We start from the raw sequence: 25,673 nt of genomic DNA, 5'->3' as shown, positions 1-25,673 counted from the left end.
GAGGTTATGTGTTCTAATGTCACTTAAACAAATTTATTAAATTTCATGGAAGAGTCGTTTTCACTTTAGCCTATAATCCTTCAGCGTATCTGAAAGAAGAGTATATTCGTTGTAAGAAGGTTATTTTTCATAAAGGTGGCGTCAGAAAATTTTTTTGTTCATATAAAATTGTTTTATTTTTTCAGCATATCAAGATAACGTCAAAAATATCTTTTGTTTCTTTCCTTCGTGTACTAGTGTTTTTGTTCAAAGGCTTCATTGCCAAAAGAAACTCGAAAATCGATGCTAAACAATGCCGAGAAAATAAAACGGTATGGAGATAAAATTAGCTAAAACATATTCTTTTGCTTAGTTAGTTGTTTGTTTATTTTTGAATGTCGCGCAAAGCTACACGAGGGTTATCTGCGCTAGCCGTTCCTAAGTAAGAATAGAAGGAAGGCAGTAATCATCACTACTCACCGTCAACTTTTAGGCTACTCTTTTACCAACGAATAGTGGGATTGACCAAAACACTATAACGTCCCCACGGCTGAAAGAGTGAGCATGTTTGGTGTGACGGGGATTTGAACCCACTACTCTCAGATTACGCCTTAACCACCTGGCCATGCCGAGCCTTGGGTGGTTATGATATCAGAAATAATACATTAGCGAACCATGAAAATACTATTTGAAAACGATTCCTGACTAAGAATCTAAACAAATATTCATACATAGTATATCTAACCGAATATGTGTTTGTACACCTTTTAATTTCAAAAATACCTCTCAGTAGCACAGCTGTAAGTCTAAAGACATATAATGATCAAAATCGGGTTCCGATACTTATGACGAGCACAGCACAGATATCCGATTATGTAGCTTAGGGAAAACAAAAATAAACAGGTGTTAAAAATACCTGAATCGTATATTTTAGTTATGATAAGGTGAATACTAATATTACAAAATCCTTATCACATCACCCATGAGGGCGTTATATGTACGATCAATCCCACTATGCGACGGTAAAGAAGTAGTCAAAGAGTTGGCGGTGGATGGTGATGACTAGTTAGCATCCTTCTAATCTTACATTGTTAAATTAGGGACAGCTAGTGTAGATAGTACCTGGTTGCCTTGCGCAAAATTAAAAAAAAAAAAAAATATAAAGTTATAAATCCCCATACGTAATTTGCAAATAAAAAACCTGCTAATCTGTCATATGACCCAAAATGCAAATAACGGCTCGTTTAGCCTACCGTAGGCCAAACTAGCCTACCCCAGTAAATGAATCTTTGGTAAGGTAGCTTAAACCATTACAGCTGATGACACTTCTTTTCGATGCCGATTATGATCCCTAAGAAATGCCTGGTACTGGTGTTATATACTTAAAAGAAAAAAAAAATGTTTAAAAGATTCTGAGGTATCAACAATCACTTCTTTGAGTGTTTCTTTCACGTCTAGAGTAACTTGACAGGGTACAATACATCTACCAAAGAGCATCACAAATTTGCTCAAAGAAGAGTAGATATCACTGCATTGGGTGATTTTTCTCTTTTTTCATATAATGTTTTGATCACGGTAGACGTTGCATGTTTTCACCCATTTTTATTATTTTGGACTTAAAGCCACCCACTCCAATATTTGAAAACTCACAGGGTAATGTATTCCATTAGAGGTTGATATCCACACTAACGTTTAGTTCCACGATGGTACAGCGGTAAGTGTATGGATTTGCAATGTTAAAATAAGGGGTTTGATTCCTCTCGATGGATACAGAAGATATCCCAATGTGGTTTTGCTATAAGAATAACACACACTAATACTTATTCCTTTCCAAATCACACTCCATCATTGCTATAAATATATTCCACTAATCTATTAGAATGATGTTTGATATACCACAAGATATTTTTCAACTTAGCATAAAACCAGTTATCTGGCTGGCTTTCGTAAAATAAATATCCTTAACATGTTGTTAATCTACTTGGCAGTAAAATTCGTGGGTTGCTTTGCGTCTTGTTGAATTAAATTTTCTATTTTATCATCGTGGTATTATTACAACATTGGAATGGTGCTCTTTTCATATTGTCGCCATAGCTGTTAGCTGGTTGTTGCTGGAACATATTACTCTTGGAGCATTCAAAACATATACACGGTTGACTGCTCATATCAATCTTATTAAACTATTTGAACAATATTAGGTCATACGATTTAATGTCTAGATCAAATTTAGCATGCACGAACGTGCGGATGTTACGTGGTTTATTGTATAGATGTGACTTGAGAAATAATACACGAACACCCCTCGGTTATGTCGTTTATTGCCCAGATTACGAGTGAGTAAAAATCAGACGTTTCTCTTTGTTTTATCTCGAATCGAGAAAGAGTTTAGGTATTATAGATTTAGGGTATATTTTATTACTGCAGGTTCAAGGTCTAATGCTAAAGCCAATTGTTTGACAGATCAAAGCTATATTCTACGGAATGATCACAGATTTGATCGGAAGAATTAAGATATACCGTTTCCTTAAATAGAAGCAATTACAAGAGAGCGATTGGTAAGATTAAGAATAACTACTGCAGTTTATACTGTTAAATATTTCTTTAGTATATACAGTGTATCCTACGATTGTGGCTAAAATAGAGAAATACGAGTCATTTACTTGTGTTAGCTATTATAACTTATCCATGTACTCAAGCAACAAAACCATTGGTTTGGAAGCGATTTCAAATATTGCTGACCACTTTAATTCAGATGTAGTCAATTAGAAACAGTCATTTATGAGGTTTCTCACCAACAGATGCTTAATGTACGTTAAGATGAAGAGGGAGATAAAGTGACTTCATATTATATCGGTGGTTCAGTCCTTTATAGTTGTAATATCGGATTGTATGTTTTAATTGTTTATATATATATACATGTTTGATTACACTGATACTGAAAAAATTATTTCAGAAGAACTTTATTTATCAACAAACATATAATATACAGAGATGAAGAGCAGAAACAATATCTTTCTAAAGAAAGACTGAAAACACTAGAAATTCCATTATTCGGTGGAATATGAAAACGGGTATTTATTTAACACTTTGGCCTCAAACGGTTTAGTTGTATACGAATTTTAGTGATTTACTGGAATTGTTAGTCTTATAAGCCACAGCTTGAAGACCTTTTCAGATAAATAAGGTAGGTTTGTCAAATCGTTTTCTCGCCAAGGTTGAGTATTTTCCAGTATAATGCTGATTCCATCATTTGACCAAAGATATTGATAAATATAACATTTGACTTTTGGTGTCAACTGAAATTGCACAGTAGTATGTGCATAAAAATAAAAACAAAATGTTTCACGAAAATCTTGAAAACATAGTTTCGCGGTCAGCATAGAATGGACAACGTACACAACACACACACACACACATATCCAGTTGTTAACAAAGAGAGAGAAAAAATTAAACTGAAAAAGCAAAGTGCAATTTGTTGTTTTCATTTTGTGATTTTAGGGTTTAAGACGTCCTCTTTCGTCAAATTTGAATAAATTCTTGAGCGCGATGGGGTTAAAATCACACGTAGCATATTGAAAGTTATCAACATCCAAACGACTGGAGTACCTTTCTTCGTGCTTAGATTGCCTATTGGATTCAGCTCTGGCTTCATCAGACGTTAGTGTGATTGCTGTTAAATGGAAACCACTGTTCCTCCACGTGCTTCCGTGCTGGCAAAACCTTTTTTACTCTGCGTTGTCCCTCGGGGTAAGGAGAGTCACGTACCTCACTGAGGGGTTCTTGTGCTGTCAGAGAAACCTTCTTCTGGAGATGAAAATGAAATACTTTGATACGAATTTTTACCAAACGTTTCTATAAGACTCCAAATAAAATCATCTTGAAACTACTAATGTTAGCTATATCCTTGTTGTATTAATTTTACACAATAATATATTTCTTGAAAAGCTATCACATATCAACCGAAATTAAAACCAGTGTATCAGTAAAGAATCATAGACCACATTCTCACGTTGACTAAACATGTTGAAAAATGAAATATTTCTGCTTCTTACTGTTTCTCCTACAAGGCCCGGCATGGCCTAGCGCGTAAGGCGTGCGACTCGTAATCTGAGGGTCGCGGGTTCGCGCCAAACATGCTCGCCCTCCCAGTCGTGGGGGCGTTATAATATGACGGTCAATCCCACTATTCGTTGGTAAAAGAGTAGCCCAAGAGTTGGCGGTGGGTGGTGATGACTAGCTGCCTTCCCTCTAGTCTTACACTGCTAAATTAGGGACGGCTAGCACAGATAGCCCTCGAGTAGCTTTGTGCGAAATTCCAAAACAAACAAACAATTCTCCTACAAAGTATTTATAGATGTGCAACTTTTATAAAGTTCAAGGTATTTTTTTTTTATTTTAGCGTAAAGCCACAGAAAGCGCCACGAGCGTTTTGTCCTCTGCGTGGAATCGAACTTTCAGATAACCCACATCAGAAGAATTTAAGAAAGAGCTAAACTGACCCTAAACATAGAAGTTTGTCCAGTTGATCTATATAACATTTTTAAGACAAACTGTTAAGATTTTATAACCTCAGACTGTTTATTTCTAATTCCTACAAAGCAATTGATATATATATTGATTAATATGGCGTTGTCACAAATCAATTGAAGTGAAAAACAAGCAATGAACATTGTAAGAAAATATTTTTGGATCCTAAGAACGTTATGTTACTATTATATCCAGAAATAATATATATTTTGGTTTTTGTTTCATATAGAAATAAAGAACAACTAAATTCGAACATTGCATTGTTCATATTAGCTAATAATACGTATATTTCTTGATTTAAGACACCAAATAGAGATGTCAAAATGATACCATACTTACAAAAAATAAAGAAGAATAAAAAAAAATTCTCTCTTTCTAAATGTCGGCCTAGCATGGCCAGGTGGTTAAGGCACTCGATTCGTAATCAGAGGGTTGCGGGTTCGAATCGTCGTTACACCAAATATGCTCGCCCTTTTAGCCGTGGGGGCATTATAATGTGGCGGTCAATCCCACTATTCGATGATAAAAGAGTAGTCCAAGAGCTGGCAATGGGCGATGGGTGATGATGACTAGTTGCCTTCCCTCTAGTCTTACACTGCTAAATTAGGGATGACTAGGGCAGATAGCTCTCGTGTAACTTTGCGCGAAATTCAAAAACAAACATAGTTCTAAATGTTAATATAGCTTAAATAAACAACAGTTATATTACAATAATAAAAACAACGAATTTTAAAGTAATAAACAATATTTCAAATATTTCAAAATATAAAATCAATAAATTTAGGTTAGAATTCAAGGAACTTGTGTAAGTATTTAAAATATTAAAGTATTATATACAATTAAAATTAACACATGCAGAAAATACTATCAACGTTCGTAAGACACAGTATTTTATTCATCGTCACGTTTACATATTTAAGAAATGCGTAAGTTAAACCAGAAATACGGGTTAGGTATGTTTTGTTTCTTTGTACTGAATTTCGCGCAAAGCTACAAGAGGGCCATCTGCACAAGCTGTTCCTTACTTAGCACTGTAGAACTTGGAAAAAATGCAGCTAGTCATCAGCACCCAACACCATGTCTTAGGCTACTATTTTACCAACGAATAGTGGGACTGACCATAACATTATAGTGCCCCTACGGTTGAAAGAGCAAGCATGTTTGATGTGACAGGAATTCGAACCCGCGACCCTCAGATTATAATTCAACGCCCTAATATTAGGTAAAGTTTCTCACCTTATACTGTTGAAATAGATGCGAGAAAATTTTAAAAATGGCAAAAGATGGACAGTTCAACAATTGATAAATAAATAAAAAATAAATGTTTTTATTTTATATCGCAGGTGTGCCATATTACATGTTTCGTAAAATGAAATAAACAAAACAATATTCTCATATTCCCATATATACACTGCTGGCCAAAATCTTAAGGCCAATGAGTATAAAGAAAAAATATGCATTTTGCGTTGTTAGACTCAACCACTTATTTGAGTAGAGCTTGGAAACATGAAAATAAGAAAAGGAAAAATAAAAATGAAAAAAAAAATTAGCATTTAATAGGGAAAATGTGAACACTATAAAATTAGCCAAAATACTACCTGGTCGAAAGTTTGAGACCATACCAAAAATAAGTCCTAAACAAGGTAGAAAGTGCCCAACAAGAGGCCTCAGTTGTGAGTTGCACTGCTGTCATTGCGAATATCTTGAAACATTCGCTTTGATATAGGTTGATATAAGCGTTTCAGAAGGCTGGCTAGAATGGTATACTAAGTGGTGAAGATGGCTTCACGAAGATCGTGCACTGTTTGGAATTGACGTTCATTTCTATAGACTTCCTTGCCATCCACCGCCAAACATTTTCAATGGGGTTCAGTTCGGGCGAACACGATGTATGGTCCAAAAGAATCACGTTATTCGCCATTAAAAAATCCTTTGTCCTGCGGGCATTGTGGATTGCAGCGTTGTCCTGCTAAAAGATCCAGAGAGGGTCTTCAGTCAATAACGATGCTCTCTCAACATACCAAGGTAGCCAGCTGCTGTTTGACGCCCCTGTATAACCTGAAGCTCCATTGTTCCATGGAAGGAGAAAGCACCCCAGAACATGATGGAACCTCATCCACTGTGTCGTGTAGAAAATGTCTCCGATGGGATATCCTTATCGTGCCAGTAATAATGGAAGCCATCTGGACCATCCAGGTTATTTTGTTTCTCATCAGAGAACAAAATCTTCGTTCACTTTTCTTCGTTCCATGTTTGGTGCTTCTCAGCAAAGTTTAACCGAGCTGTTTCGTGGTGTCAAAGGAGGCGTGACCTTTGAAGACGTTTACGGTTTTAAAACTTTCTCTCGCAGATGTCGTCTTATTGTTCATGCGCTGCATTCTACGTCCGTAAGGGCCTTAATCTGGTTCGACGATCGGCTGGTGTCTTGGCGGACAATTCGTCAATCATCCTGCTCAACGCCGGCAAAATCTTCTTGGGCCGACCACTTGAAATTTTCGTTCCGTATCCCTCAGGGTCTTTTAATAAATTTGTAACAGCAGTTTTACTACACCCAATCTCACCAGCGATGACACGTTTAGAGAGACCTTGCTTTTGCAGCTCGACAATTCTGAAACATTTAAAGCAACTACAACAAATAAAACACGTATCCCACGCTTTCCAAATTCACAGAAATCCGAAAGTTTCGAAAAGTATGAAAAGAATACATTCAAAACACACGACGACTTAAACATGAGCCAATATCACTTTCATGATGTAAAGCAATATATGACACAAAAATCAAACACTTTACATTCTCTCCTTCCTAGTATTCACACGCATCAATCTAAACATGACCAAAGCAACGACACAAACTTTGTAACTGATTACGATTCCCAAACAAAAGTCATTACAGCAATTAAACAAACAACAACAAAGCTTTCGAAGAGAATGGCATACTCGCCACACTACTCATAAAATAGACACTCTGGTAGTGTTGGACCACTTACATTAACTTATTAATCTATCCCTTAAATCAGGGTACATCCCAGGCTTTTAGAAGCATCCAATTTTAACAATGATTAATAAAAAAGGAAAACTAATGAATGAACCAGAAAACCAACTAATTATTCTGATCACCCGTGTAGATTTTATTTGAATTTCGCGCAAAGCTACAAGAGGGCTACCTCAGTTAGCCGTCCCTAATTTAGCAGTGTAAAAATAGATAGAAGGCAGCTAGTCATTACCACCCGCCGCCAACTGTTGAGCTATTCTTTTATTAACGAATAGTGAGATTGACCGTCACATTATAACGCCCACAAGGCTGAAAAGGCAAGCATATTTGGTGTGACGGGGATTCGAGCCCGTGACCCCTAGATTACGAGTCGAGTGTCTTAATCCTCTGGTGGCTGTGCAGGGAAAATCTTAGAATGAATAATAAGTAATAGACCAAATATATTTCTGGAAAATAATTCAAAATTACTTGAAGTATAAAACGGCCCCGCAAAATCTCGGCAATCGACTGACAGCTTAGTCAGATTAGCCAAAACAATCACAAAATTTTAGGATATGAATTTAATATTGCATGTTTTCTCTCTATAAGGAAATCATTCGACACTGTATGCTACAATATTCTCAGGCTCAGTGTGTATGAAATGGATCTACCGCGTGGAATTATTCGCTGGCCATCTAACTTTCTTGTACAATTTCCATGTAGTATTAATATAGGGACACCTACTCTGAGTACAATTCTCCAGAGGTAGGTTCCCCCATGTATTGCTGGTTAACCCCTTTCTTATTCATCATGTACGTAAGCGGCATGTTATTGAGAGACGAAAATTTCGTCTTCAGTTTGCATTTGGCAGATGACGTGGCAATTTGACAGAGCTCCACAATACTATCCATAGCAGCCACAAGCATACAGCCCGTACTAAATCAAAGAAAAGGATATTGCCAGAAACATATAATTAAAATAAACTTCTCTAAAACTTAAATAATTTGGTTTTGGAAAAGAGCAAACCACCAAACGCACTTGCCATGTCAGCTAGATTCCTGGGTATTACAGTTTACTCTAAATTAAAAAACAACAACAAACCATTAACCATATCCAAACCAAAATATGAAGACTCGTCAATAATATCAAGAGCCTGTCGGGTAACAATTAAAAAACTTCACCACGAAACGTTATGAAAATATACAAACAATACACCTGAACAATAATAGAATCAGTCAGTACAATATGAACAAACATTTTGCTGACCCTAATAAAGAGACAAGCATAACCCATACAACACTCAATACTCACCGCAGAATATAAGGAACCAAGAACCACAAGTTTACGCATTTTACACAAGTACACAGACAATAAACGACAGGCTCTTAACTTCCTCAAATTATTATTTTAAGAAAAATATGAATAAGAACGAGTTACTGACGTCACAGTCTCGATATATCATACATGATGAAAGTATACCCGAGACCTCATCTCACTTAATAGATATTTTAAGAGTAGCAACAAACCACGTAACGCTGCACTTTAAACAGAAATATTATTTAACTAGTTTGTTATGTCTAATGCTCTTGTCATTAATTAGTAAATGAATATGTCGCGATATGCGGAAATGCTTCTTACGATAAGGACTACACTCACCAAACCAAGAAATGTGTATTCTGATATAAAATGCTACACATTGAATATTTTGTTTGTTTGTGAATTTGGCACAAATCTACTCAAGGGCTATCTGTGTTAGCCGTCCCTAATTTAGCAGTGTAAGACTAGAGGGAAGGCAGCTAGTCATCACCACCCTCCGCCAACTCTTGGGCTACTCTTTTACCAACGAATAGTGGGATTGACCGTCATATTATAACGCCCCCACGGCTAAAATGGCAAGCATGTTTCAAGCGACGGAGATGCGAACCCGCGACCCGCAGATTACGAGTCCCACGCCTTAACGCGCTTGGCCATGCCGGGCCACCACGTTGAATATGAAAGATCATGGCTTTGAAAGAGGTTTGTGTAATTAAAGACTGCAATTGGTTCAGAATCCTCATATAATTCATTTAACATTAAACAAACACCATAGTACGACAACTGTGCTAGAGGAAGTGGATGTCTTTGGAGCATTTGACCCTCCCAGACATCAACGAAATGGTCAAAAGCCCAACCAAAATTAAAAGTGACCTGAACAAGTCCGCGACCCTATGATTGAAGCTACAAACTTGAAATATGTTTTAAATCAAATAGTCAGATATTTAAAAAAAACACCGAATAAAAAAGCAGTAAAAACGAACCTATACCTGTTCTCAAAATCGATTAAAACACTTTATAACGATGATAACAGTGCTAAGCTTATCTCTCCATCCAACTTTTATGATAAGAAAAAGGTTTCTGGCATTAGGCCTTAAAATATCGCTAAGAATTGAGTAACACCAATGTATTTAAAAGGAGTGAGATGCGTGACTAATGATTATTTGAAGTGAAAGAGTGACTTTTACAACGAAATTGTTTACGCGAGTATACGAACAAATAAAGAAAAATATTAAAAATCGAACTAATTGTGAATATAAAAGCAAATTAAGGGAATATTTAATATGGATCTCTTTGTGAATATATAGAAAAAATGAAGAAAACTTTTTAATATGGAATTATTTGTGAGAATATACAAACAAATCCAGAAAATATTTAATATGGAAGTGTTTGTGAGTATATACAAACAAATGAAGAAAATATTTAAAATAGAACTGTTTGTGAGTATATATACAGAGAAACCCATTATGGAAACCCATAGTTTCATGTACCAAAAATATCAAGACATTTGTACAACCAGAAATGATTTACTATTATTGAAAATAAATCTGAAAGAATTTTCAATGAATTTTATATTGATATCATTGTAAGTAAAAGGGGTAGATGATTAGTAAAATTCATATCCAAGCTTACAGTTACGACAGAAAGTGTTCGTACCCCTGCGTCTCGAGTGGTTTTTTGCTCATAACATAAAAAAGTATCACGATTAGGCTAATAGAAGTAAAGTGTATTATAAATATTATACTAACACACATCTACATAATGTTTTATTTAAATTAAACGAGAAATAAACTGTTTATAAACAAATAACCAAAAATAGGAGGAGCAGAAAGTGTTCGTACGGTTCAGAACGTGTGAAAAAACTGATATTCCGTAAAAATTTTGTTTAGTTTGGCGAATAAACTACATTGTACCATTCCAGAACTAGACACTGTGTCATAATTATTGGAATTTAGCCAGCAAAACATGTGGTTCCGAAAATTTAGCGCCGTCTCCGTCATTATCTGCTTGGTCATCATGACGAACAGAAAATAAGTGTCCAGTGATTTAAAAAACGAATTATTGTAAAATACAAGTCTCGTGTGTCTCTTTCCGGTATTGCTACACAACGTAATGTTCCAAAATCTACTGTTCAAAGCATAATTGCTAAGTTTAAGCTTACAGGATCAACTGCTAACCTCCCTCATACCGGACGCCCCACTAAAATTTCAGAGAGAACCAAACGGAAGGTTCTCAGAGAAGTTAGTAGAAACCCTCGTTTAACACGTAATGACATACATAAACTGTTAAGGGAAACTGGGGTTGAAGTAAGCACCTCTACAGTTACGAACATGTTACGCTCTTTTGAGTTCATGCCGTTCTCGTAGAACTTCATATTTAAAGCCTGTTCATTTAGAAGCACGATTGAGGTATGCAAGAAAGCATGTAGATAAACCCTTTACCTATTGAAGAGTATTCTTTGGTCAGACGAGACTAAAATCGAGGTTTTCGGCTACAATGATGTTTGCTATATTTTCCGTAAGAAGGGGGAACGGAATCTTTCAAAGAACACCGTCCCTACAGTTAAACACGAAGGTGGCTGGTTCATGCTGTGGGGTTCCTCCAGCTCTTCTGGTGTAGGCAGACTTCACCGCGTCAACGGAATCATGAAAAAAGAAGAGTACGTTGATATATTAGGCACTTATATCAAGAATGATGCTCGGAACTTGCGGCTTGGGCGTTGTTGGATCTTTTAGCACGACAATGACCCTAAGCACACATCGAAATATGTGCAATCCTGGTTGCAAAGGAACCATATAAGCGTTTTGGAATGGGCATCGCAGTCACCCGATCGCAATTCAATTGAAAACGTTTGGCATGATTTGAAGACCAGGGTTCATCAGTGTCATCCGAAAAACTTGCAAGAGTTGGAGGCCTTCTGTAAAGAAAAATGGAAGAAAATACCAGTCGAGTACTGTCAAACGATCATGGAGGGCTATGAGGAGAGATTGTACCAAGTAATTCACCTGAAAGGCTACACAACTGACCATTAAAGTAGACACACGAACACTTTCTGCCCCTCCTATGTTTGGTTATTTGTTTATAAACAGCTTATTTGTCGTTCAATGTACATAAAAATTTATGTACATGTGTGTTAGTATATTATTTATAATATACTTTACTTTCATTATCCTAATTATGATACGTTTTAAGTTATGAGGAAGAAACTATGCACGACGCAGGGGTACGAACACTTTCTGTCGTAACTGTATATAAACAAATGAAGAAAATACTTAATACGGAATTGTTTATAAGTATGTATACAAAATGAAGAAAAATATTTAATATGAAACTCTCTGTGACTATATACAAAGAAATGAATTGAAATAGTTAATATTGAACTGTTTTTTTATACACAAACAAATGAAGAAAAATGTTTAATATACAACTGTTTCTGATTATGTATAAAGAAATAATAGAATATACAATATTGAACTGTTTGTGTGTGTATAGACAAATGAAAAAATTAATATCAAAATGTTTGCGAGTATATATGAACAAGTGAAAACAATATTTAATATCGAATTGTTTGTGAGTATATACAAAGAAATGAGAGAACTATTTAAAATTGAAATGGTTGTAAGTATATAGAAACAAATGAAGAAAAATATTTAATATGGAAATGTTTGTTGGTACATATAAACTACTGAAGAGAAATACTTAATATGGAATTTTTTACAAGTATATATAAACAAATAAATAATAAATACTTGATATGAAATTTTCTGTGAGTATATACAAAGAAATGAAGAAAAATATTTAATACGTAACTGTTTGTGAGTATATACAAACAAATGAAGAGAAATATATATTATACAACTGTATGTGAGTACATACGAACGAATGCAGAGAATATTTAATATGGAACTGTTTGTGAATATAAATGACCTAATGAATGTAATATTTAATATTAAATTTTTGTGAGTATATGAACAAACGAAATTGAAATATTGAAACTGCATTAGATGTTACAAACATGGTTTCGAAGAGTGAATAATCAGTGATTCAGCTTAATGTATTTACATTACTGATGAAGCCCTGATTAACACTGTAACATTTTGACATTTAGATACCCATAGTAAATGAGAGACGAATAGGCCTGAATTGAACCTGACCCTCCTAAGTTGAGCCTAACGACGAAAATACTCATCCAGACACGACGTGAGGCTACCTGAATTCGTGTGTTGTCAGAGGTATTTTAAAATAGATCAATAAATTATTTTCGCTAAAAAACTTTAAAATACACGATTAAGAACTCTGAAAAAGTTTAACACACTTTCTAAAAATATACCTAAGCATCTCTCACCACTAAATCTAGTAAACTTTTTATGTTACCTGTGGCCATTTACTGTTGGACATATTAGTCATTCGATATAATTTTAAATTTTGTTTTAAAAGGTTTTTATATGTAAAAATAGGATTAGTGCTGTATTGTTTTGGTTTTCCATTAGCAGTTATGGAACAATTTTGCGTTGACAACGAACAATAATAGAGAAATGTTTACCAGAAAACGGAAAAGATCTACGTAGTACGATGATGAAAATTAGCTGAAAAGGGCCACTAGTGTGTGCAAACGAACAATTGTAGCGCGCATGCATTGGTGTAACATGTAACAACGAGGTTTCTTAGCTACCGGGCCGAATTATCCCGGAAAACAAACGTGGGCTTCATTCACGACAATCAAGAACTGAACCAACAGTCTGGTGATATAAAAACTCGGTTACCTCATTTTAAAAAAAAAGACAATGAGATCACTTTGATAGTTTTTATATCTAACACCACGTGGCGTACCACCAACGAAATCAACAGTCACGCGCTCGCTCGCGACATCAAATCGATAGTTCGTAAACCTCGAAGGAATAAGTGAAGGTGAAATTTCAATCCTAATAGCGTTAGATTTTATTCATTTCTTCAAATAACAAGATAAAGTAGTGAATAATAATGAAGTTTACAAAATATATACTATATTCAACGATGTATTCTTAATTTGAAACAACGAATATTGACTTTACACTATCAGAACAAATTCTCTAAAACCACTATTTGTGTAAAATTATTTTATAGAACCATCAAAATCCGAAACGTTCATCAGTTACTCTTGAACAAACTATATGGCACAACCTTATATTTACCAAATGAATCTACAGGAAGTACAATAATTTCCTTTTAATAAAAGTTGAACTCATTTTATTTGCCCGATCCATGTAAGTTTTTTATTAGTTATAATGGAAACTTAAAGGAATCGGGCAAATAAAATGAGTTTAACTTTTATTAAAAGAAAATTATTGTACCACCTGTAGCTTTATTTGGTAAAAATAAGGTTGTGCCATATAGTTTCTTCAAGAGTAACTGATGAACCTTTCGAATTTTGATGGTTCTATAAAATAATTTTACACAAACAGTGGTTTTCAAGAATTTTGGTTAAATATAATTATTTATTTACTATAAATAAGAAGACATACAAAAATAGATAGGTTGTAAACCATTTTGTATTTCTTTGCTTTAAATGGGGGGCATATACAAGAAATTGCAAGTTTTCTTATATTCCTTTAGAATAAGTGAGAGGGCATACGTACGCTGTCGAACACTGCGGTATATATAGTGGCTGTTAGCTGGTGCGTATTTTTTAACTATAAATAAAGATGTATAGATCGTACATTCTTGACCAAAAATATTTGCATGCTGTATTGAAGTTGTTGTCTACATGCATGGATTAGTTATCAAGTAAATTCCTGAGTAGTAACAGAGAAGGTTGTGTATTGTCGGACAAACACGCATGAGTTTTTATTCTGTATAAGTTGTTTTGAGTATTTGTTCGTCAAAACATACATATCTGTTTTGTATAAAAGGCATGCTTTTGGTGTAATTTTTTCCAAAACAGATCGATGTTTTGCCCAGACAGTTGAGGTGTAGAGTCATATATGTAATGCCATGTGCCAGATGTTGTAGGACGTCATATGTTTTGACTGTTCAGAAATGGTATGAAACGAACAAACCTTTCCAAAACCGTAGAGCACCCCAGTGTCTGTATCTAGGCCCTTCAAACTTCATCTTTCTACAGGAAACTTTGTTATTAGAAAGTTTACTGGTAGATGCCCAAAAACTACTGTCCGAGATGACCTTGCTTTGATCAGGCCAACATATCAAGGTCGAAATAAATCTTGTAACATCTTACGACAAGAATGGCACGAACACATTCATTCCGGGGTAGCCAGAAGGACAGTGAACAGGAGTCTGACCGAACAATGTTTTTTTTGCGAGAAGGGCTCTCTGGAACCGATATTAACCAGAATTACCCGTTGTTACTGGTTAGTTGGGCAAGACAGCATGCCAGCTTACAGTTATGACACTATAATATGTCACCTTTTTCAGATGAGTCCTGTTTTCGACGTTCAAAGGCTCTTTTTTTATTATTCTTGTTCGTTGTTTTCCTAGTGAACAGATAAGAAAAGACTATCTTTACCACAGAGAACACTCAGGAAATGGTGCAATACATGTTTGGGTAGCTACTCATCATGATGAAAAAAAATTGTTCTTCATATATTTTAGGAATTCGTTAATGGCGCTTCTAAAGGCATCACATAGAGTCGATATTTCTCTCATATGTTTGGGCAATGTTTGTTAATAACTTTGTGTTTTAGAATGACAGTGCCAATGCCCGCAGTGTGCATAATATACTGGATTATCTTGACAAGGAAGACATTACAGGATTGCCTAGATCAGAACAGTCTCCAGATTGTAACTCCACTGAAAACCATTGGATAGAACTGACCCGGAAGACTGCTCATGACAACCATAAACCAACAAGTATAACTGTCTTGCAGCATTTTATTCTGAGAAGCTGGTCTGAGATAATAATGAATTAAATAGATAACTTCATCGACAGAATGCTACTTCGTCTTGCAGAGGTTAACAGAGTTCAAGGAGAACCAGCTAAGTACTGAATGTTTAATATGAACTGATATAAGGTTAAAGACCGTATTTATAATAATTTGATGTTATATTTGGCAATACATACATTTTTATAATGTTCTGTTGTGATAAGTAAAGTGCCAGATTAAAAATATTTCTACAGGTTTCTGATAAAATTGTATGCTCTTATATTGAATCGTTCATAATGTCCATAGGACCATTTTCATCATACAAACTACATTATGTGGATGTTCAATATAACATGCATCTCTCACTTTGACAGTGCTAAGTGTATTTCTATTCAATTTTAATAATAATGATCTTATTTGTTACAAATTATGCAAACGTTCAGGCTAAAACTGTCTGTTGCAGGATAGTTTTTATTTCTTTGTTTTTAATAAGGAGACATACGTACTCGGTTATTAGCAAGTTTGTTTTATTTTACTGTAAATAAAGGGACGTGAAGGATTGCAGGTTAGTTTATATTTCTTTACTTTAAATAATAGGACATATAAGTTAGGTTGCAGGCTAGTTTATATTTGTTTGAAATAATTACGTGCTTAATTAGAAACAACAACTACACCAATGACTTATTAACGAAATATACTACAGTTTACTGAAGCCAAAAATATAAAGATTTACAAGAATGAACTTTTTTAAAAAATTATATAATCGAATAAAACTACAACTGTCCAGAGTTACACTAATCAGTTATTCGAGAAACATTTTATGTTCGATTGAAACCATAAGTATAAAAAGTCACACTAATCATATGTTTCAGAAGTATTCTAGTCTTAAGAATTTCAGTAATACATTATTGACGAAGTATTTATTGTATGATCAACTTAAACCACAAGTGTTACGATTTGCACTAATAAGCTATTGAGAAAATATTCTTTAGCCGACTAAAAACCATAAGTGTGAACAGTTAAACTAAGAAATTATTACCCAAGTATTTTATAGTCGAGTGAAATCCCAAATCTAAAGAGTTACACTAATCATCTGTTTAAGAAATATTCTATAGTTAAATAATATTGCAAGTCTCAAGAATTGTAATATTCAGCTATTGACGAAATATTTTATAGTTGAATGAAACCACAACTGTGAAGAGTTACACTAATAAACTATTCAAAAATATTTTATAATCGGCTGAAACCACAAGTGTAAAGAATTACCCTAATGAGATGTTGACGAAATTTTATTTAGCCTATTGAAACAGTAAGTCTGAAGAATTAGGCTAATCGGTTTTTACCAAACGTTGTTTGATGGAGTGAAGTTAAAAGCGTCAAGAATTACAGCAAAGAGCTACTGGAAAAAAATCTGAAGTTGTATAGAACTACAAGTGTTGAGAGTGACAGTAATGAGCAATAGATGAAGTATTCTATAGTTAGTTGAAACCACAAAAGTCAATAATTATACTAATAAGCTATTTGAAAAAAATATTCTCTAGTAGACTGAAACCACAAGTGTCAAGAATTACAGTAATAGGTTATTGACAAAGTTTTCTATGATGGACGAAAATCACAGCATCAATTTTTACATTAATCAACTATTGAAAAATATTCTATATTTGATTGAAATCATAAGGGTCAAAATTCATAACAATCTGCTACTGACAAATACTTTATAGTCAAGTAAAACCACAAGTTTCAAGAGTTACACCGATCCTTTGTTACGTAAATGTTCTACTGTTCACTAAGATAACAACTCTCAGGAGTTACTAATCAGTTATTCACGAAATATTGTGTACTTAACAGAAACCACAAGTGTGAAAATTACACCAACGAACAATTGACGAAATAACAATTGTCCGGATTTACAGGAATGAGCTATTACTGAAATATTCCATAGTCAAACAAAAGAACAGGTTGAAAACGTTACTCAAATCATTCTTTGAACAAATTATCGAAACGTTTCCAAAAACTAAACTACTCAGGTGTTTATAAAATATTCTCTATTCGAATGAACTACAAGTTTTAAGAGTTACACGAATCAACTAGTGACTTTTTTCTATATTCGACTGAAATCACAAGTCAAGACATGCACTAATAACTTATTCATAAAATATAATATATCGTCGATTAACAAATAATAAGAATTTCGACTCTCAACTATTCACAAGATATTCTACGCTCAACTAAAATCAAAAGTTTCAAGACTTATACTAATCAGCAATTTATAAATATTCTATATTCGACTTAAGCCACAAGTATCAAGAATTACACTAATAATATATTAAAAGAATATTTCGTAGTGGAATGAAATCACAAAATTCAAGAGCTACACAAATGAGCAATTCATGAAATATTCTATAGTCGACTGAAACCACGTATCTGAAAAATTAAACTGATCATCAAGTGAAGAAATATTCTATATTCTACTGAAACGACGAATCTGAAAAATTAAACTAATCATCAAGTGAAAAAGTATTCTATATTCTACTGAAACCTCGAATTTGAAAAATTAAACTAATCATCAAGTGAAGAAATATTCTGTATTTTACTGAAATCACAAAGTTCAATACCTACACTAATCAGTTATTGTCAAAATACTCTTTATTCAGTGAGACAATACCTCTAACGAGTTACTCTAACTAATTATTGACGAAGTATTCTATACTCGACTGAATCTACAGGTGTCAAGAATTAGACTGATCTGTTATTGGTAAACTATTCTGTAGTATACTGAAACCACAAGGTTCAACAAGTACGCTAATTAGCGATTGACAACATATTCCATATTCGACTGAAACCTAAGCATTAAGAGTTACACCAATCGTCTGTTAAGGAAATATTCTACATTCGACTGAATCCATCACTATCAAGAGATGCACTAGTCATCTATTTATAAAACATTCTATTGTCGAGTGAAACCCCTACTGTAAACAATTACGCCATTTAACTACTGAAAATATATTTTAAGGTTGACAGAAACCACGAGTGTCAAGAACTATACTAATCAGCTATTGAAAAAAAAATTTTGGTTGACTGTAACCACAAGAGGTAAGAGTTGCACTCATCATCTGGTTAATAAACCGCAAGTATTAATAATTACGCTAATCAGCTATAGACAACATATTCTATATTCGACTGAACCCACAAGTTTCAGAATTGCACTATTGATCTATTGAATTATACTAATCCGTTATTGGCGAAATACTCTCTAGTCGACAAATAAAACAAATGTCAACATTTACACTAATACGCTATTCACGAAATACACTACATGGCCAAAAGTATGTGGACACCCCTTCTAATTAGTGGGTTCGGCTATTTCAGCCACACCCGTTACTAACAGGTGCATAAAATCAAGCATATAGGTATGCAATCTCCATAGACAAACATTGGAAGTTAAATGTGTCATACTGAAGAGCTCAGTGACTTTCAAAGTGGCACTGTCATAGGATGCCACCTTTCCAACAAGTCAGTCGTCAAATTTCTGTCCTATTGGAGCTGCCCCGGTCAACTGTAAATGTTGTTATTGTGAAGTAGAAACGTCTAGGAACAACAACAGTACAGCCACGAAGCGCTAGGCCACACAAGCTCACAGAACGGGACCACCGATTGCTGAAACGCGTAGCGCGTAAAAATCGTCTGTCCACAGTTGCAACACTCACTACCGAGTTCCAAACTGTCTCTGGAAGCAACGTCAGCACAAAAACTGTTCGTCGAAAATTTCATAAAATGGGTTTCTATGGTCGAGCAGCTGTACACAAGCCTAAGATTACCATGTATAATGCCAAGCGTTGGCTGGAATGGTGTGAAGCAGACCGACACTGGACTGTGGAGCAGTGGAAATGCGCTCTCTGGAGTGATGAATTACGCTTCACTATCTGGCAGTCTGAATTTCCACTTTGTGGCAACAGTTTGGGGAAGACCCTTTTTTGTTTCAATGCCCCGTACACAAAGCGAGATCCATAAAAACATAGTTTGCCGATATTGGTGTGAAAGAACTTGACTGGCCCACACAAAGCCTTGACCTCAACCACATCGAATACATTTGGAATGAATTAGAACGCCGACTGCAAGCCAGACCTTCTAGCCTGACGTCACTTGCTCTTGTGGCTGAATAGGAGTGAATCTCTGCAACCATGTTCCAAAATCTAGTGAAAAGCCTTCCCAGAATATTAGAGGCTTTTATAGCAGTAAAGGAGGAACCAACTCCATATTAATGCCCATAGTTTTGTAATAAGATGTTCAACAAGCACATATGGATTGATGGTCGAGTTTCCACACACGTTTGGCCATGTAGTGTATTATATATTGCACTGAAACCAGAAATTTGAAGAAATACATTAATCCTTTGTTTTAGAAAATTTCCGTAGTCGACTGAAACCACAGTTGACAATAATTACATTAATACACCATTGAAAAAATTCTCTATAGTCGATTGAACCCTCAAGTATCAAGAATTAGACTAATCAGCTATTGATAAAATATATTATGGTACAATAAAATCGCAATTGTCAAGAATTGCACCAATAACCTACCTGTTCACGAAATATTCTATAGTAGACTGAAATCATAGTTTTAATAAACAGACTAATAAGCTATTGGTAAAATACTCTATATTCGAACTGAAAACACAAATTTAATGATTGATGCCAACAGCCAACGGACGAAATGCTCTTTTGTTGACTGAAACCACAAGTGTAAATTGTGACGCCAGTTCTCTGTTATGTTAATACTTCATAGTCGATTGAAACCACAACTGTCAATAATTACACAAATTAGTTATTGACAGAATATTGAAAATCGACTGAAACCAAAAGTGTCAGATTTACAACATTCAATTATTGAAAACATATTCTATAGTATACTGAAACAACAAGTGTCAAGAGTTACAACAATCATCTATTTACCAAACATTCTACAGTTGACTAAAATCTTGTATGAAGCTTTGAAAATTACACCATGAGCTGTTAGCACCCCGGCTAATAGTTTGTGTAGTCATCAATACACCATCAAAGCCAAATGACGAAGACCTAATGGTCATTATCACTTACAGTAGCAAAAGAAAAAAAAAGTCTCATTAGCGAGGTTCGTAGTCATACTGGTTATAATCACGGATAGAGTCTTCTAGTGAGCCCTTACGCAAATACCTATGAAGATTACCGCTAAAAATAAAAAGGTGAAACACATTCTCTGGAAACTAGTGGCTTAACTGATGACGCTCTTATGAAGGCTCTTACAAAGCCACGTTTTGTGAAGTAACCATACCTCTGAATAATTGGCGTTTATATTTCCGGTATTCTTCCTAAACACGCATAAAATTGATGCGAAGTAATTCGGCCTTTTCCCTGAAAGCAGACTACATCACTGTCATATTTACTCCGATATGTCTAAGCTGTAGTTACCAGAAGTGATAAATGTGTTACTTTGATTCCGTGTAATATAAGTTGTGGTATTACTGTCAGAGATTAATTAACCAGTACAAATCTAAGCAAGAGCAGCTACAATTTCCTTGATAAAAAAAAAAACATTTGGGTGAAAAGTGACAGAAACCATTTTTGATTAAAGAAGAGTTAAATTAAAATTCTTCTGTACAAATTGTTGTTCACTCCAACAATTCATGTCCAAAAAAATGGATAACAGAAAGATAAGAGCGTTTCTCACTCTTTCAGTGGGAGAGAATTCTCTGGCAGATCGATCCAACATCTCGTGCTTTGTCCTAAGTAACGGAGGTGTGCTTTGCTCGTCAGTATCATGATTTTTAAGATCTGGTGAGGGGTTCGTATGGAGGTGGACACTATTGCCTGAAATAGAGTCTTAGATTCAGTTTAAACAGATAGGTAATAACCTACATAACTACTTTAAATGGATGGATAATTAATTGGCCTACATTACTACCTAAAATATATATTTTAATCTACGTTACTACTTCTACTTTAAACATGTAGATGATTAACCCATTTTACTAGTTTAAACAAACAGGTAATTTGACTATTTTGTCTTTTTAAGCTGCTAAATAATTAGCCTATATCACCATTTTAAAAGTATATATAATTATAGTACATCAATCTACATTATCAGTTTCAACGTATTAATTAAGAATAACTCTAAGAGGTTGAGAGAATATATAAAAATACATACATTTTCACTGATGTAAACCTTGAGTAATACCTTTATTAAACCTTGTTAGCAAAAATGTCACCTTCTATGTGACAAAACGAAACAAAGTGAAATTATGATTGTCAACCGCTCAAATGACTCCATTAATATCTCTTACGATAATTATTTGATGCAATTGCCAGAAAAATGTATTTTGATGTTGATTGTTTTATTGCATTTACGAACTAAATTATAAAACCGTCCTGAATATCTTATAACCTTAGTGTAACTTTCTGGCTAATATTTTATTGTTCAATTTGCTAACATTAGACACGTTCGTTCTATAATTTTTTCTTAAATAAAAAATAATTTTTCCTAAATTTGAAAAAAAACACCTTCACACGGACTAAAAGAATTATATAAAACTTCATCTAGTTTAATTCTGATTAATGTATTTTATTTTTCTAACCTTACACTGTACTTTAAAAGAAAGCATCATATCAGTTGATTAATTGTTTGCCCATCCGCATATTTAAAGGAAACTTTGTTTTTTATAGAATAATTTAAAAGGTACTTTTCCACTCAAATACATTCAAGAAAAACTGAAAATTTTTCAATATTTTTTTACAGCGGAGTGCCCTCTCACATATATACCATGAGTACGATCTTTAGAAAAAAAGCATGAAGACAATTGCCATCGTAAGAATAAAACTAAGGTTTATTGATATTTCTGTAATAAAAGTATTATAAGACGAAAAAAGAGACAATAAAGTACCTTTAAGTGTTACTAAGTCATAAAGAAAGGGATCTGAAATGTTCCATGAATTCGAATAAAACTGCAACCAACGACAAAGACGAATTACCAACAAGTGCAAAGATTGATATGAAAAAAAACACCACGAAAAGAGAAACTACAAATAATCAGGGTTAAATGTGATTCAGTAGTTTTTTTAATGTTCTTTACAGTTAATGAACTTATTTTAAAAGTAGTATTTTCGCAAACAGAACAAAAGAGAGAATTAAACGAATTTGATTTATGGAGTAAACGTTACAATAAGTAAAATGAGGAATTAGTTAGCTTTCAAGTTGACTGCTCATAAGGAAACTGAGATGTGTAATTCACTTTTAGTACCGCTAAATAATTAACGAGTGACATAACTTCGCCTGCACATACAGTGAGCACGTGAATACGAACATTACACTATTTACCTAATACCGAACACGGAATCTCCAAGGAGATGCGAGCTATATTTGTTTGATACTTCTGACCAAATAGCATCAAAATTTGACATTTAGATAACATGTCTGAAAGCTTGTTATTGGTTGATGAATTTCTCCTAAAGTTACCTCCAGGTCGTCTGTGCTAGGCGTTCCTAAGTTAGAATGAATAGACTACCTACCGACAATTACTGGACTACTCTTTACTAACAGTTAGCGCAGCTCAAGAGTTGGCGGTGGGTGTTGATGATTAGCTGCCTTTCCTCTAGTCTTACACTGCTAAATTAGGGACACCTAGTGCAGATAGCCCTTGTGTAGCTTTGCGCAAAATTCAAGACAAACCAAACCAAACTAACAATTAGTGAGACTGGTCGTCACGATATAACGCGCCTGCGGATGAAAGGCGAATATTTTGATGATGGGATTCGAACGCATGATATGCAGATTACGAATCAAGTGCCTCAGACAAACCTCTGTCTGAAAATAATAGTACTAAAACAGAAATTTCACTGAAACATTAACTTCAGAAACTTGTTTTAGGGAAATATACTAAAAATGATTCTTAGGTTTTAGTCGAACATGAGAACATGTAAAAAGAGAAACAAACAAAGTGAAATTATTATCTGTAACATACGTTACCAAATAACTTTTGTTCCAAATTGGTTCAACAACACAAACAAAGCACAATCTAACAAGGTTTATCCTGACTTCTTAAAGTAAAAGTAAAAACCAGAAATACTCATCTTCATGTCATAACACATCTATATCGTCCTAAGTTAGCCCAACCCTTGACTACTATATAACAACGATAGAGACCGCCCATTTTTTTCAGATTGATTTAAACTTGAGGTGTCGTATAACTTTTCTTATGGTAGCTGGATGTGACAATATACCATTAATTGCAGATCCAAGTAATATGAGTTGTAACAGTCCAGTTGTTTCATGATATAGAATGCATACAATGAAATATTTGCTGATTATTACTCTTAAAGTTGTCTTTATACTTCGATATATATATGTATAGAGACGTGTTTGTTTTGTGTATGTGTTCTGACACTTAAAAAAAAGGTTTTACTTCAAAGGCACCATGGATAAAATAAAGAGGACGTTCTTCTCAGTCTTATGTATATAAGCCCTCGGTGTCCATGCGTATTACAGAGGTGGTTCGAAACGGTGTCTCCTGTTACATTTTGTTGTTTACTTACGTTTGTGAACCGCAGCAGTAAAAGTTTGTTTTTTAGTCGTCATTAATTTTCAACTGATAGACTAGAAGAGAGTCAGCCAGTTAACAGCATTCACAGCCAACTCTGCCAGTCAATTGAAGAGTTGGATTTGAACGTCACTCTAGAACCGCATGACTGTCCCTAAGTGCGGAATGTGTTTTTGCAGCAAGATAAGAAGAGCCATGTTTTCGAACTTGCTACTCCGTAACCTAATTAGCTGGCCACGACCGTAACTTGGAACAAACAAACTTTAATGTGTTGATACAAATGAGTTTGTTTGTTTTGGAATTTCGCACAAAGCTACTCGAGGGCTATCTGTGCTAGCCGTCCCTAATTTAGCAGTGTAAGACTAGAGGGAAGGCAGCTAGTCATCACCACCCACCGCCAATTCTTGGGCTACTCTTTTACCAACGAATAGTGGGATTGACCGTCACATTATAACGCCCCTACAGCTGGGAGAGCGAGCATGTTTGGCGCGACTCGGGCGCGAACCCGCGACCCTCAGATTACGAAGTGCACGCCTTAACGCGCTAGGCCATGCCGGGCCTAATACAAATGAGCTGGCTTGAGATCTTTGTGCTAAAACCTGCAAACTTACATAAACAAATTATATTAAAGTCACTTTCACCAACAGCAACGAAATAACTTTGAAGATAAGTTTTCAAACAGCGCAAGGTGATCGAAAATAACTTATGTAACATATAGAGTGAAGTCATATTTATCTATACATAAGAAAGTGTAATTGAATATTTCAACATCAAAAGTACTTTATGTGCACGTGGGATTAATAGCCAGATTAAGGGCTTTTAGGGTTTGTACACAGACGCCTTTAATTTTGAATACGATCAAAGGGAGGACAGCTACATAACAGCACCCCCTGCTACAACACTTCTGTCTGGCTCTTTAAACCGAAAACAAGGATTGTCTAACATAATGCTCCTACAAATGTTAGAGAAGATGGTGTTCAGCTGCATCACACCTCGAACTTTGAACCTTCAGATCAGCAGCCCTGCACACTAATCAATACGCCTAGCTCAGCCCATTATGGAGGGAATGATGATAATTATTAAAACTGATGTCTAAAAAGGAAACCATGATGATCGCAAATGATAGGTTATATCAAGCACCACTTTATGGTTTCAGATAACATTTTGTTGCTTATTTCAAAGAATATCTAAGGTCTCTGTTTATTACTTTTTAAGGTAACTAAGTTTTATTTAAGCAAACGACACCCATTATCCCTCCATGTAAGCATTTTAGTCAACATTACCACACGGGAAATCACTAAAACTCCTTTTATACCTTAAAGTTTTCCCTTAAATGGTTGGCTTAAATGCTTTGTAACTCTAGCAGACTAAGTACCTAATTCCCTGAGGAAGGTTTGGAAACTAGTGTATTCAAAACATAGTATAAAATACACCAAAAAATTAAAACGTTGAA

General features: G+C 34.7%; 1 pseudogene across 1 annotated transcript in view; it reads right to left on the bottom strand.

Moving 5' to 3' along the window:
* Positions 1 to 2,923: 2,923 nt before the first annotated feature.
* The window catches only part of LOC143230973 (nephrin-like), a 169,592-nt pseudogene continuing 146,842 nt past the window's right edge, over positions 2,924 to 25,673 (bottom strand). Inside the window, exons 12-13 of the transcript XR_013016720.1 lie at positions 21,358 to 21,497; positions 2,924 to 3,783 (exon numbers count right to left, since the gene is read on the bottom strand). The product of XR_013016720.1 is annotated as a nephrin-like (transcript). The remainder of the gene's footprint in view (positions 3,784 to 21,357; positions 21,498 to 25,673) is intronic.

This window comes from Tachypleus tridentatus, chromosome 10 (genome assembly GCF_004210375.1).
Source record: "Tachypleus tridentatus isolate NWPU-2018 chromosome 10, ASM421037v1, whole genome shotgun sequence".
NCBI classification, from domain to species: Eukaryota; Metazoa; Arthropoda; class Merostomata; order Xiphosura; family Limulidae; genus Tachypleus; species Tachypleus tridentatus.
The sequence above is the reverse complement of the archived record's forward strand: the minus strand, read 5'-3'. Positions and strand labels throughout refer to the sequence as shown.